Raw genomic sequence first — 15,720 nt, 5'->3', positions numbered from 1 at the left:
GAAGCAGGCTCCAGGTTCTGAGCTGTCAGCACGGAGCTGGACATGGGGGCTCAAACCCACAGACCATGAGATCATGACCTGGGCTGAAGTCAGACACTCAACCGACTGAGCCATCCAGGCACCCCTAGTGTGTCTTTCTTAAATCATTTTAGATTTACTTGCTTCAAGCATATGATGTAACATGATAAAGAATTGTACAACCTGACTTCTGAAAGGACCCTGTTTGTTATTGGCAGGGATGGACTGTATAGAAGGAGTGGGTACGAAGGAGGCAAGTAATCAAATCCTAAGTAACAGAACACTTGAGAAAATGCAACAATAAAGAAAATTTTTCTCTCCTGGTGATCCAAAGGGACAAGGAGAGAGTAAGCCCGGCATTTCCAGTCATCGTACCCTCTCACAATGGAGCATTGTTCATGCTCTGCTCACTGAGCAAACCCCCTGGGCACTGCAGGTGCTTGCCTCAGGGGCTCTCCTAAAAAAAGGAGCAGGCGGGTTCATTAAGAGTCCTCTGTTTTCAGGCTATGCCAATCTGTGGGGAAGAAACATACCTCCTAACTTCGCCAGAGCTCACCTGCTGAAAACCATAAGAAACCAAATGCTAAATAAGAACCAATTCAGATGAAGCTTTAAATTGATGCATTTAAAGAGACTGAATAAACTCTTTATGTTACAATCTGGCATGAGCATTTAATATTAACTACTACATATTTTATAGACTGTATTTGTTGCCAAACGCTAAAACAAACATTAAGATGCTTTTGCCTCAACTGGCACTATGAATGCTTCCAAAACAGTGGTATAAAAAGCCACATAAAGCACACCATAATCATGGAAATCATCTGCATTAAACTCACATTCGCCATAAAAGTGGCAGTTATTTTTCATCTACAAACAATTATATCTCAATTACTTACTCTCTGTTAGGGAACATTTCATCAAAAACTCTCATTTAATTGATGTAAGGATGTATTTTCTTTGGGGAGAAACATAATCTCTAATTTGGATTAATTAAAGGACTAGACATTCTAAATTAGTAAAAGGTTGATATCTACTTAAAATACACAGCTCTACCAGTTTCATATACAAATAGTAACACAAACCAAGCCGCAAAGCCTACAGCAGAAGAAGGTTCTAAAAGAGAATTAGTCTGAATTAGACTTTAATGAATAGAGAAGAATACTCAGGGCTTTATATTTTCCATAAAATGAGAGCTTGAAAAAGTTTGTTACATAAATAGCTTAAATGTACACTCTGTGTTATCCTGTACAAATTTTGAATTTGCTCAGCAGTACCTTTCTTTTTAACTCAGCAATTATAAGAGGTACATCAAAACCACTATACTCAGAATTACTGCAGTTCAGACAAATGAGAATTTTTTTTTCGGAGGCAGGGTGTAGCTTAATTAAATTTAGATATATCAAGCAATATTAAATTATACACAAAATATCTATAGATTATAAAACATCAGTATTATACCAAAATATAAGAAAGGACTGAGGTTGACTACCACTGAACTTTTGTTTATATGTTTTCAAAACGGTTGAGGGCTCCTGGGTGGCTTCAGTCGGTTAAGCATCCAACTTTGGCTCAGGTCATGATCTCATGGCTCTGGCTCTGTGCTGACATCACAGAGCCTTAAGCCTGCTTTAGATTCTGTTTCTCCTTCCCTCTCTGCCCCTCACCCAACTCACACTCTTTGTCTCTCAAAACTGAACATAAAAAAAAATTTAAGGGTCAAGAATCAGCAGCAACAAAAATTTCAACGCAAACATATACTCTTAGAATTAACAAAAAAAATTAAAAAGAATAATTTCAAATGTCTTTGGTTGCAATGGAATGATTTTTAGAAAAGATACTCTGTGTTCATATCCAGCTCTGTTATCATCCTATCATATTGCTACTTGTAATCAGCAGGAAGGAATGAAAGACATTTTCCTTGGTTTAACACATCTTGGTAGATGGTTTGTAAGAAGATTTCAGGAAATGTAAATGGTCTCTATCCATTGCACTTTAAGTCCACCAAAGAATAACCTGTCACTACATAGGCCATGACAGCCAAGTAGCTTTCCCAGGAATGAATGATAGGGGTAACCATGGTAACAGTAGGAGGTAACTCTCTTTACTACAAGTCAAAAACAGAAGGAGGAGGAGGAGAAGAAGAAGAAGGAGAAGAAGAAGGAGGAGAAGGAGAGGGAGGAGGAGTGGGAGAAGGAGAAGGAAGGGGAGTGGGAGGAGGAGGGAGAAGAGGAAGGGGAGGGGGAGGGGGATGAGGGAGAGGTAGGAAGGGAAGAGGGAGGAGTAGAAAGGGGAGGGGAAGAAGTACAAGAAGAACAAAAATGAAAAGAAGAAGATGAAGAAGAGAGAGACACAATCTTATTAAAGCAACAGTTCGTTTTTACACTGTCACATGTAAAATGAGAAAATAACTATTAACATAAAGATTTTAAAGTGAAAATGTAATGAGAAGGGCAATGCCTTATGATAAACTAAATAATTATCACTATTTAATTTAAATTGCTTTTATCCTTTTGGAATAAAATATAGGTTATCTTGAGGCTGCTTGTAAAATTGAAGAGAGAACCCCCTTGGCAATCCTAAGGGGACTCTATTGGCTTTGCATGTATTGTAATTGCGGTGGGGGAAGTCCAGGTAAAAGTAAAGAATATATCATTTCTCAGGTCTCAGTACTTTGTGACCAGTGTCTGCAAGTAGACTTTACATAGATCTGGGTCTTCCTAGCTCTGTGTAAGGCCTACTTCCAGAAACTAGTGGTTCTCACCCCTGACGCGGTCATGTGGTGTGTAACAAATGCCACTGGGTAATAAAATCAGTGATATGGGTATTAACAAGTTAGGTCCCTAGAACAAAATCCTGGCATAATAACCAGGTGACTAGTTACATCACCCAATGATACATGTTACATGCCGTGTCACAATGTGTAATTGGCTGACAGGACACTGTCACAGCAACAGTAAGAACATGCCCGGTACAGAGAATGGCAACCCTTGAGAACTGAATGTCTTCAACATTCATTCTGTAAACATTTATTTAGCTCTTTCTACACTGTGATTTTCTTAACATTTCTAGACTCTACCCAATTAGTAAAGGTAGTAGCAATTTGACTATTCTCCTCTAAGCCCCAGATGAAGGATATAATATTGGTCAGAAGACACTTACTTAGGTAACTGTGCTAAGTACCCAGTTTTCATAAAACTCTTTTTATATCGGAAACAAAATATTTGATATAACTTTCAGCCATATTAACACTTCTTTTTGAGACTTCTAATGCATAAGTCAAGATTCACTCTTAGAAATCCTTGGTCCTCTGGAAGTATCAGTCAAAACACAGGATGGGAATTCCACTAGAAGTCTACAAAGTTTCTTAGCCCTGGATTTACAATAGGAAGACAAGTATATCACATTTTTAAATGTCTAATATATGGACTCTACTAGCTTATTACAGTGAGAATTTGATTCTTATCAGGATGATTTAGTATAACTCATTTAATATCATTTTCCCTTGCTGTAGTTATATTTTTATTAATCTATTCATTATAACCCTGTTTTCCAATAACATGGAAATGACTGTGAAATTGCCAAGATAATCTCCAATACTGCATTTATTTTTATCAGTGATCTCCTTAATGTAAAATATGCATGCAGGATGGCCCTACAAATGAAGTAGTAATCATATTGGACCTGGCTATTATTTATTGAGCATCTTTAAAACTGCTTTAAATGTATCATCTTATTTAATCCCCATGACTCTAATGGATAGCATTATCACCCCCATTCTATAGTTAAGGAAGTGTGGTTCATAAAATTTTTAAAAATTTGTCTGAAATAATATTGCTACAAGTGGCAACCTGGAATAAGAACTGAGGAAGTTTGATTCAAAAGCACACATTCCAAAGACACAATTAACAAGTATGCAATATTGCCTCCTGAAATAGATGGCTTGCCTTTGGCTGACAAAATATACATATGTCAAAATTTTCAAGTTCATCTGCTTTTAAGAAAATGATAACTAAGGAAGTCAATCTCTTTATTTAACAAAGTCAATCTCCAAATGTAAAATTTCAGATTATCACAACAGGCAGAGAGGGAAATGTGAATGGTCAAACTGTTTTTCTCCCACCCACAGATCCTGACTATTTTATGAAAAACTGGAGTTAGGAATTTGAAGATTGCCAAGCAAGATGCCTCCAGGATGAGAATTTAGATTCTCAGGAATGGGGTACAGCTGTCAGTACTCTGCCAGGAGACAATTCAGGGTACCTCGGAAGAGTGATATATAGAGGCAAGAAGATGACTGGATAAAAGACCAGATATGGATGATGAAATGCTCTTTTTGGGTCCCGGTCCCTGTAACTTTCTACTGTGCATATCAGCAAACTTAATAACCCTGCAGCTTTAGCCTGTCTCATGCTTGAAACGAGATTTCCAGCAACACACAAGGAATATTGTTGAGCCACTCTCTGGGTTAAAACTGGTGTAGTCTTCTTCAAGTCTAAAGAGGCATAAAGAAATAATGCAGAGGATTTTATCTGTTATTATTTTAATAGGAATAGTAACCATTATCAACTCAGGATGGGGACAGTGTTGCTGCTTTGGCAAAGTAAGAGTAGGGATGAAGTGGAAATGTAGGTGGGCCAAAGACCTATGTATTTTGCTTTTCCCTTAATACTTAAGGCTTGGAATTCTGGAAATCAACGAATGAAAAACATTTGTAGAGGAAAGAGATAGAGTATTGAGTGATGCCACTGGGGTTCAAGTATCAGTTCTTCCATGTGATTTAGTGCCAGACCCCTGGCTCTCTGGCTGAATTCCTCCATCTCTAAGTCCTAGATAATAATTGTTCAATACTCTGAGCGCCATTAAGTGGCTCAACCATCCTCAGTATCAAGAAGCCTAGTGACAAAGTGTCATGGTGACCCTCAATTCAAAAAAGCGACAAAATAAGAATGAGCCACATTTATTCCCAGTTCCAGACTTCGTTCACCTGTAGCAATCACCACCAGCTACATCAGAGTTTCTCATCCAGGGGCAATTTTGCTTCCCAGAGAACATCTGGTAATGTCTGCAGATCAGACACAACTGGGCACAGAGTCCCTGACAAAGGCCTTGGATGGTGCTAAACACCCTACAATGCACAGGATAGCTCTCATAACAAAGAACATTTTGGCCCAAAGTGTCTCTGTAGCCAAGGCTGAGAAATTCTGGGTTACACAAAGTGAAACCAAATGGATACAAGGAACTTTATTTATTTTTATTGACTGACAGTCTCAGTGGAAGATAAAACAGACACATTGTATGTGGTATCATCTGAATATTCAGTTTTTATTTCTTCACCCAAGACAACCCTCCTAGCTCATACTCTTGGCCTATTCCATAAACTCATTTCAAGTTCTTCCTCAGATCTTCCTCCAAGATGAAGCTAGTTCATTGTGTGTGTAGTTCCACTTATCTACTGTTTCTACATTCACCCAGGGCTTTCTCAGTGTTCCATCAACAACAGAACTCAGACTCTATAATCATGGTGACCAAGCACAGAATACATACACAGTGGTGTGATATTTATTGCTATCTTTGCCTCATTTGGTCCGAGCTTTATATGGTCTCTAGCCCATTGCACTCAAATGGTATCTAGAATGTAAGCTGTCTTCTTTGCCCCATTTTGTTGAGCAGCAAAACTTAAACCCAGCACTTTAAATGTTTGAAATATTTGTCTGAATAATCACAATCACATTCTTTGGCAGTTGCCTTTTCAAAATTGATTACAATTTTAAGCAATTGATTATTAAAAAAATTACATAGTGTAAGCATACTACCTCATAAACTATTATTCTTATTCCAACCCCACATACTCCTTCTTTATTTTGTCATAGCCTATCAATAATGAGTATATACATTTCACAAGACTGTAGTTGACATTCAATAAGAAGCTATCTAAAACTGTCTTGCAAATACTTGGAACACAAACATGCTTCTGATGTGGTTGCTATAAATATACTTACTCTAGCTCTAGCTAGTTGCAAGTTGCTATAGATTCCTCTGCCTGGGACTCTGACATTAAGAAGCCACTGGCCCAAATGGACTTAAAATTACTTCCCATCCATACCTTTGTGAACTTGTTCTTACTCCTGAACATCCATCTATCGGACACAAGCTATCCTTTGAAATTAGCTGATAGTGTTATGTCCCACTGGGTATTCCTATCAGATGTACTTTGTGGACTCTATTGTTTCTCCTGACTCACTGAATCCTGGGTTTCTGGCTCTGGTATCTCCAGGTTGGCTCCACCCATTAGTGATACAGGTGCAAATGTGAGAGTTTACAAAGGTAACTCTGTCAACATGTAACTAATGCCAGGAGAATCAAGTGCCTGAATGTTTTAGGAAGAAGGCCCCTTAAGTTGGATATTTTCCATGTGGTATAATGAAAGGGACTTCAACCGTGGAGTCAACATAGGAATGTGTAAGAGAGCCAGATCTTCCTCCTCCTTCCTCAAACCATTAAGCCCTTAATATTTTGTGGTAGAATGAGGAATGTGTCTGCCCTGCAATATTAAAAGAGCTACTAAATGCAGACAGCCTCACCAAGATCAGCTATTTAAAATGTCGGCTCCAACTCCTTTCCTTAGTAGAGAAGTGGAAAAAAGAAATGAATATGTTGGTATGAGAATTTCTGGCACAGTTATTTCCTTCTTATGTGAATTTTTCATTCTTAAAAATAATAAACTCTCCACATTTGAAATTACTTTAATGCCTTTTCAGTTAAATTCTAATGAAAGAACTTAGCAATAAGTCAACTGCAATTATATTTACATTTTTAAAACCCAACTCTATCTGCCTATCAGACAGACAGACACACAGACACACAGACACAGACACACACAGACATATAAAAATGAGAGAAGAAAATCTTTCGAGAAAAACAAGAACATATCTTTCTTTTGCATACATTCTTAATTTTTTTATGTTTTATTTATTTTTGAAAGAGAGAGAGATGGTGTGAGAAGGGGAGAATCAGAGAGAGAGGGAGACACAGAATCCGAAGCAGGCTCCAGGCTCTGAGCTAGCTGTCAGCACAGAGCTCGACATGGGGCTCAAACTCGCATACATTCTGAAGAAAGAACTTATTATTCTCCACATTGGATGGCCTTCACTTACTTATTCATTTATTCAGCAAGCCCTTTTTGAGCATGCATTCCAGAATAATTCCAGCACTAGACATTAATGTTGCAATGACAAATGAGATACGTCCTTTGCCTCAGGGAGCCTATAGTCTAACTATGGGTAGGATGTGCAGTGGAAAGTGGACAGGATATAGAAGAGGGTAGGGAAAGAGGATAAGAAGAGAAATATACATAAAGGAAAGGGTGTGTTGCAGGCCCAGTAAAGCACAAAACGAGGAGTCTTCCTGGCGCTGAAAAGAAGGGAATGAGAAGAGACACAGCTTCAGAGAGGAGGTAAATTCCTGTGAAGTGAATCCAAAATGATGAGCACTATCAACCAGGGAGGCAAAAAGGAGGGACACAGGGCATTCCTATGAGAGAAAACAGGGTTAGAGGTTTAAAGCAGCAAAAGTCCCTGGGCAACAGCAATGAACTGTTCCTTAGAGCAGCTGGCAGCATGAATCCGGGAGCCAGGACATCCAAGTATCAGCTTGAGTTTTGCAGCAACTTGTCTTGGTTTACGTATGGGCTGTGTCTCTTTCAGTCTGAGAGCTTGGGCACATTAATATCCTCACCTATAAAATAATAACTCATTCTCTGGTAAGTTTTTGTGGAAATTAGAGATATCCCATAAAACACCTAGAATTATGTGTATTGTGGTGTGGGCACTTAACGATGATGCTAAAGAGATAATGATGGTGATGATGATGGTAGTGGTGGTGCTGCTGCTTCTGCTGCTTCTGCTCTTTCTTACCTGGATACTTTCATACATTCCACCATCTGGAATGAGCTTTACCCCCAAATTCTCCACCAAGATTACAATTACTTGCCCATCAAGTCTCAGTTCAAAGTTCACTTCTTTCCACAAGTTGGAGTTAGAACTTCACTGATCTCTCAGGGCACATTTACACTCTATTTTCATCAATGACTTAGTTTTCCATGTCTCCTGCCTTCATTCCAAGCAAAGGGAGTGAAGAAAAGAAGCCAAACTGTATGCTTCTTAAAGACTGGCTCTGTGTCTTATGCCTTTTGGTATGTTCATCTGTGCAACATAGCATCTACTGAATATTCAGTAAGTGTTGAAATAACATATTATTGAGAAAATAACATATTATTTTTGAAATAACATATTATTAGAAGCTAGAATACAGAATATTTTTATAAAATAAAGCCCTAAACAAATCAGGATTCTGATAGGAAATATAACAAAGATTAAAGCCTCTATGGAGAGAAGAGATCCTCATCTCTTTACGGCCTTGAGACTTTGAGAGCAGTGCTATCCCCATAAAGCAAGATAATTACCAACTCTGACTATGAGCCTCTGCAGCATTGACAAAAAGGCAACCACACCTAGTTGAACCAAGTGCATCAGAAAAGGCCTAGGTTGAAACTCGCAAGGTACGATGGGAAGAAGAAATGAGTACCCAGGCAGTGGGAAGATCAAGCATAAAAACTCTCATCTGGCAAAGAACTTGGCTTGTTTCAGAGTCAGAAAGGGACAACACTGGTTAGAGAATAGTCATGAGGTGGAGCAGAAGGAGAGATAATGGGACACAATATGGTCAGAGGGAAGAACAGTTGTCAGACAATGCAGGGTCATCAGGGTAAGATGAAGGTGCAGGGGTTGTTTTCTAAAAGCAATCCTAGAGTTTAAACCAAGTGTACAAGGTGAGTGGAGGAAAATTTAAAATTCCCACCTGGTTATTAAGTAGAGAATTAATTGTGGTAAAATCTTCTGGAGGCCAAGAACCCAGTGAAGTTTTTGCCATAATTCAGGTAAATGTCCAAGGAGTTTGGTGATGGTGTTAGAGATGGACAGAATGGTGAGAATGAAGGTATATTCAGGAGGTGAAATGGGCAGAACTCTCTGATGGACTGGGTGATGAGGAGAACAAAGATGAATCTTAGCATAAACCAGATTCTAGTCCGAATCTCTGAAAAGAAGATGCTGGTATCATTTAATGACATAAGGCGAGAAAGGGGTAGACAGTAGCAATCAAAAGTCTTGATGGTTTATGGTTTATTAGAAAAAAAAATAGTTGATGATGGGGCGCCTGGGTGGCTCAGTCGTTAAGTGTCTGACTTCGGCTCAGGTCATGATCTCGCAGTTTGTGGGTTCGAGCCCCACATCAGGCTCTGTGCTGACAGCTAGCCTGTTTCAGATTCTGTGTCTCCCTCTCTCTCTCTGACCCTCACCTGCTCACACTGTCTCTCTCTCTCTCTCTCAGAAATAAATAAAACATTTTAAAAAAAGAGAAAAAGTTGATGGTTTCTATTAGACATCTAAGTGAGAATACTGAGTACAGAGCAACCTCCAAGAATAGAAGAGAAGGGAGAGGTCTGGGTAGGAGACACGGTCTTCTGGTGTTCAGCATGTGGAAATTAAATTCATGGTATTAGCGAGTGCTGGGTGGCAGAGTGATGTGACTCTGGATTTCGGCTCAGGTCATGATCCCAAGGACATGGGTTGGAGCTTCAGCACAGAGCCTGCTTAAGATTCTCTCTCTCTCACTCTGCCCCTTCCCCTCCCTCCCTCTCTCTTTGGTAAAATAATAATAAAATAATAATAATAATAATAAATATACCCATGGTGTTTATCAACACCACTCTGCCAGAAGTTACAAACCAGATGTTCTGACCCCCCCTGAAAATATTTTTGGTGTGATCCCATATATTCTGTCATCTCAGAAACACCCCTCCAAGGTATTTCTTTGGAAAGGGGAATGAGCCTTGTTCTGATATGCCTTTAGGTAGGTCATGCCCTTTCCAGTTACCATAGTTTCAATTTGCAGCTAACCATAATGTTTATGTTACCTCTTAAACTTGGAGGCATTTAGTGTTTAAATAAATGCTGCTGAGGACTTCAGAATACTGAGTCCCTAGAGGTACCAGAGAAGAAGTCTCTATGATAGGCCCTGAGCAACCTTAATTATTTGATAAAGAATATCACCATAATTTCCCCTTATCATCCCCAAACTCATCACCTGCAAACAGAAAAGAGACTAAAGACAGATTAAAAAAAAAATATGACAATACAAAGCAAATGGATTGAACATGGAATCATCTGGTATTAAGGGAGAAAAGGCTACCTGAATAAGATAATATTGTGATTCTCTCTTTCCATCCTTTTGTTCAAAAATCACAGAAGAGGTCCCTGGTATGAAGCAATCAGAAACAATATGATATTTGAGTTTATTACATTATGTCAGAACAGTGCTTGGATCATTACATCACCTGTCTTTCACAGTATGGTATATCTTATATGTCCATCAAGTTCTAAAATCATTCTTGCTGATCACTGTGATACATATTTTTGGTTCTTCTGTGCAAACCATCCAGCCTTCTTCATTGCTTCTAAAAGAACTCATTTTTATTTGGATAATCCCCTCTTTATTCCTGTACTTAACCATGTGCATGTGTGTCTTCAAGCATATTGAATTTTAAAAAAATGATTTAAGATTTAATTCTAGGCAACAAGAGTTGAGGAGAAATCTGTCTGGAACTCTTTCTTTAAAAAAATCCAAAAACTCAAGAAAGAAACTTCTCTTTGTCCACAGAACATTTTCATTTGTCATGTCTGCAGGCCAGTTAACAGAACTAGAGCAGCCATGGACTGACCATGACAGAAGCTAGTCTGAGAAAGACAAAGCAGAATGGTATGAATTACCTGTGTCATGCTATTTTGGCGCTGAATTAATAGCCTCTTGAAGTGGTCTTTTCATTTGTAAAATTATCATTTTTTCTGATCCCTTTAACCAATTTATTTAGAGTTTTCAGTTATTCTGTGATGTGTGGGTGTGGGTGTGTTTGTGTAGAGGGTGTTCTTGTTTAAAAGGATGCACCTCACCTAGCTTCCCTTTTTTAAAGTTTATTTATTTTGGGGCTCCAGTCAGATGAACATCCAACTTTGGCTCAGATTATGATATCTTAATTCATGAGTTCCAGTCACACATTGGGTTCACTGCTGTCAGCATGGGCCTGCTTTGGATCCTCCACTACCCTCTCTCTGCCCCACCCCAGCTTGCTCCCTCTCTCTTGCTCTCACTCTCAAAAATAAACATTTAAAAAATAAAAGTTTATTTTTTTGGTTATCTCTACACCCATTGGAGGGCAAAAATCCATGACCCTGAGATCAAGAGTCAAATGCTGGTCTGACTGAAACAGCCAGGCACCCCTACTTTCCTACCTGCCTTTTGTTTAATGAGGCTTCACTCAGGTATGAAGCCCAATGCAGGGCTTGAATTCACAACCTTGAGATGAAGATCTGAGCTGAAATCAAAAGTTGGACAATTAAACTAGTGAGCCACCCAGGTGCCCCTCACCCTTCCCTTTTTAATCCTCAGCTTTCTTTTCTGCAAAATGAAACTCTGGTATCTCAAAGAAACACTTAAAATTTTATGGTTGTAGAACTGCTGCACATCAAGGGTATTTTAGTATTTTCTGTCTCCTCTGAAATATGTTGTGAACTATTGAGGGAGACCATTGGAACTAATCCTTCAAGAAATCCAAGGTATCAATATCAAAGACAACACATGGCTTATGTAATTAGGACACCAGGAAGGAAAGAACTTTCTCACTTCTGCATCTGAAATTCCCAGGCATATTTTATGCTTAAATCCAATGCCACTAACAGAGGTCAGTCATGTGGCATTGGTATTGCTCAAAAGACCATTAGTAATCAATATGCCAGGAAAATAGTTATCTGTATGTTATCTCCAAATATTAAAGAGAAGTATTTTGGTACAGTCCAATGATGGTCATTAGTCAGAAGATTCTTTTGGATTAAAAAGCTACCACTAAATCAAAGCTTTGAAGACCAACTATTATTAGCATTCATGAAAGTGGGTGGTATAAAGTCAAGTTGTTGAAAAACCTTTTGTTCTTACGAACATATACCCTTAGTAACACCTGTCTGTCTAATAATATCTTAGACAGTACTTGGATCATCCTGAATATGGGCCAGGAATGTGTTTCCATGTTCACTTTCTACCTAAAGACACAAACCTTAGGAATGCTTCCCAAGGACACAGAACTGGGTCCCAAGTTTGGATCTTGTCTTTGAGCTATTTGGTTTTAAGCTTTTCCCTCCGAGTAGAGTCAAATTCTCAGAGATAATACTAAGTCCAGGTCCTTACATGTATTTGAGGCCTCATTCTTTACCGCTCCTGATGACTTATAGACTATAACATAGTCACCGTCAACTAATAAATGCTTTCAGGACAGTAACATTGTCTTGTTTCTTTATCTTTTGCACAGGGTTGCCTGTGTCTGAAATATTTTCTTCCCCTCTTAATTAATAAAGAATTAATCTAACTCCTATAATAGTGTCTGGTTTGGGCTTTGAAAATGCTGCCCAAACCTTATATTTACCTCTCCTAGCACTTATCACTTTATATTGTAATAGTATGAACTTGCATCCTGGATTGTGCTCTTTAAAAGCAAGCAGCATTGCTCTATGTGAGTCTTTTTCCAGTAAATGTCAAATGACTAAAACAATGAAAGAATAAGTTCAAGCTTCTATCCATTATACCATTATACCTATATATGCCTTTATATAAATATATAAAAATACCTTTATATAAATATATATAAACCTTGCATAGTTTCTCTTTCCCTAATTCCTTTATTGTCTCAAAAAATTTATTCAAGTAAAGGGTCCATCTATTAAATACAGTAAGTACTTTTATGCTCTTTACTTTCCATTAAAATAAAGTGGAGTCCATTTTTTCTTAGGACAAAATCCTGGAAATGAGAGTTGTGAGAAGTAGTGTTTTTAAATCCAGCAGCAGTGATTCATCTTGAAAATTAAGGTTTCTGATGAGAAAGAGTCTCACTTAAGGGACCAGAGCCAATAGTCCCCCTACAGGGCCCCATCCATTAAAATCAACAGCAACTTGTATCTGCTGTGTTAACTCAGGCTCTAAAACAGAGGGGCAAAGATTGTCTCTATTTGGACAGACTTCCCACAACCCTAGTGTAAAAGATACTTGCAATGTGAAACCTATTTTTGACTTACAGAAGCCATTCTTTCTCAAGAGGGTTAGCATATCTATTGTCACGATCCTTGAGGCCCCTTTGTCATCTCTCCAAATGTTGCCTACATACTTTAAAGTAAAATGTTCGGTTCAGCTTCAAATAAGGAGGACTAATAGGTTTTTGAACTCAAAAGTTAGGTTGCATTTCTTAGGAAGACAAAGGAGTTCATACCCCTCTTCGTTCCTTCACTCAAAGAATCTTAATTGAGGACCTGCTGTATGCTGGATATAAGCCTAGGAACTACAATTACCAAAAGTAAAGACAAAGACCCTTTAAGAGAAGTAGAAATAAGAGTAGTAGCAGAAAGACTTATATGGAAACAAGCAATTATAGCTAAGAAGACTAATTGTTGTTATGCAGGCAATGAGAAAATTATGTGAGAACATAGGTGATTAGCTGAGACCATGACTTCCACTTAAGAGAATCAGAGAACTGGGAACATTCTCTTTGAGATTTGAAGTAAAAATAGGGTTTATTAAAAGGACCATTAGGTGGAAGGATAGAATACGCAAAGGGAACAATGGGTCCAGAGATAGTAGGAAAGCTGTATCTACAGCATGGTACATTTCTCCTCAATTCAACCATGTGTACAATCCACGCAGCTAGGTATCTTCCATTTTTGTAGTTAAGCACCAAGATGAGTAACTGCATTTTTTATTGAATTAATCAGTCCTTTACATAGCATTTAAACTCAATATTCTTCTTCCCCTACCTTGCTGGTACAGATCCATGATGAGATCTTGCAGATGTTACTACAATATTAGAAGATACTTTTCAGCTCCCTGGTGACTTCAAAATGAGTTTTTATCATCATTATAGTTAATAATAATTGCAAATAAAATTCTTAGCTTTTATGTCATAAAAATTGATTCTCACTATACAGTTCTCTATGAAAATGTCATATCCTTTAAAAATTGCTACTAGAACAAATTATAATACAAAGCACTTACATAGCATTTTTGTTTGGGGAGATAATTTAAGTTTATTGCCCTTCTGTTAGTGGGAAGAAAATCCTGAACAGGGTTAATTGTCTTCCCCCAAGGCCACATGATCCATTGTGGTACAGGCAGAATGAGAATTTAAATTAGGGATGACCCTCCAAAGGAAAACCTATCCAATCTGCCCTACACTCCACTTGTATATATTGGGTTAGTCTGCATGCGTTGGACCTTTCTTCCCAATCCTAACTATAAAAAAACAAACAAAAACATGAGTTCCATGAAAAATTCCCAAGAGATAAGATTGCTCAGAATGTAAACTTCTTTATTTCAAGGCTTATCACCCAGATTTAGTCTAATTCTGCTAATGTGACACCATGCTGGGTCTGTCCAGGGCAGGTCAGGTTTACAAATGATTTTGTTTCAGTTGTGGTATATTGCTTCCAATTCTATCCTACCAACCTGGCACATATCCAAGAGCTAAAGAAAAGTCATAAATGAAAGGAGAGCAGTTATGGTGATATTCCTGGCTACCTCTGTTTTGCCAGGTTTCACATGAAGCTGGCAAGAAGGGAGAAAACTGTCCAACATACTTTCTGCCTAGTGTGACTATCTCCATAGTTACCAAAAGGTGTTTATTACCAAATGACCTCAACCCAAATCAGAGAACAGAACCATTGAAAGCCAAACAAAATGTCAATACAATTTTTTAAAAGAAATTTACTGTGAATTTAAGAGACAGAACAAGGTTTTCAACCAGGTGACCAATTAAACAAGGTCTTAAAATTTTATTTAGCTCATTTTAGAGATGATAGACCTTAACAGTCACTTAATAATCAATAAACATATATTCAAAGTCTACTGTGTGAAGTGCTTTTATCAAGGAAGCCCTGTGAGAGATAAAAGAAATACCTGAAGAGATCTCAGAAATCATACAATTCACATTAGTAAATAATCCTAAGCATCATTCTGAAATTGTTCAGTCTCCATCTGTGATATTCAAACAGACAATTCTTACAGGTGGACTAGAGAACAAGTTTGCCTTATTTTGTAGTTCTTTAACTCAGGATTTCTGAAATTTTAATGTGCATTAAATCACCCAGAAGGATTGTCGAAACAGATTGCTGGTTCCTACCCCCAGAATTTCTAATAGATTAGGTCTTAGTAGGGCCCAAGACTTTGCATCGTTAACAAGTTCATAGGAGATGCTGATGTTATGGGCCCAGGGACCACATTTTGAGAAGCACTACTTTGGTTTATTTATTCCATCCTACATTTGTTGAACTATGTATTTTCAGTGAAAATTAGTGATTTGTCATCACAAATTTGTCATTAAAAATGTCTTTACTGCCTGACTAAAACATGAGTTTCTAGGAAATTATTAACACCTATTTTTTCCAAGAAGCAAATAAAATAATACTAAATATTTTATTGTACTAAATACTAAATATGTATTAGTATTATTTAGTATAATAATACTAAATGTTTTATTTATACTAAATAATACTAAAATAGTTCAAATGTAACTAAAAATATGTTCTATCCCAATATGCCTTCAAAGTAAAA

Source organism: Hyaena hyaena, unplaced genomic scaffold (assembly GCF_003009895.1).
Source record: "Hyaena hyaena isolate Hyena2069 unplaced genomic scaffold, ASM300989v1 scaffold_41, whole genome shotgun sequence".
NCBI lineage: Eukaryota > Metazoa > Chordata > Mammalia > Carnivora > Hyaenidae > Hyaena > Hyaena hyaena.
Note: the sequence above shows the minus strand (reverse complement) of the source record.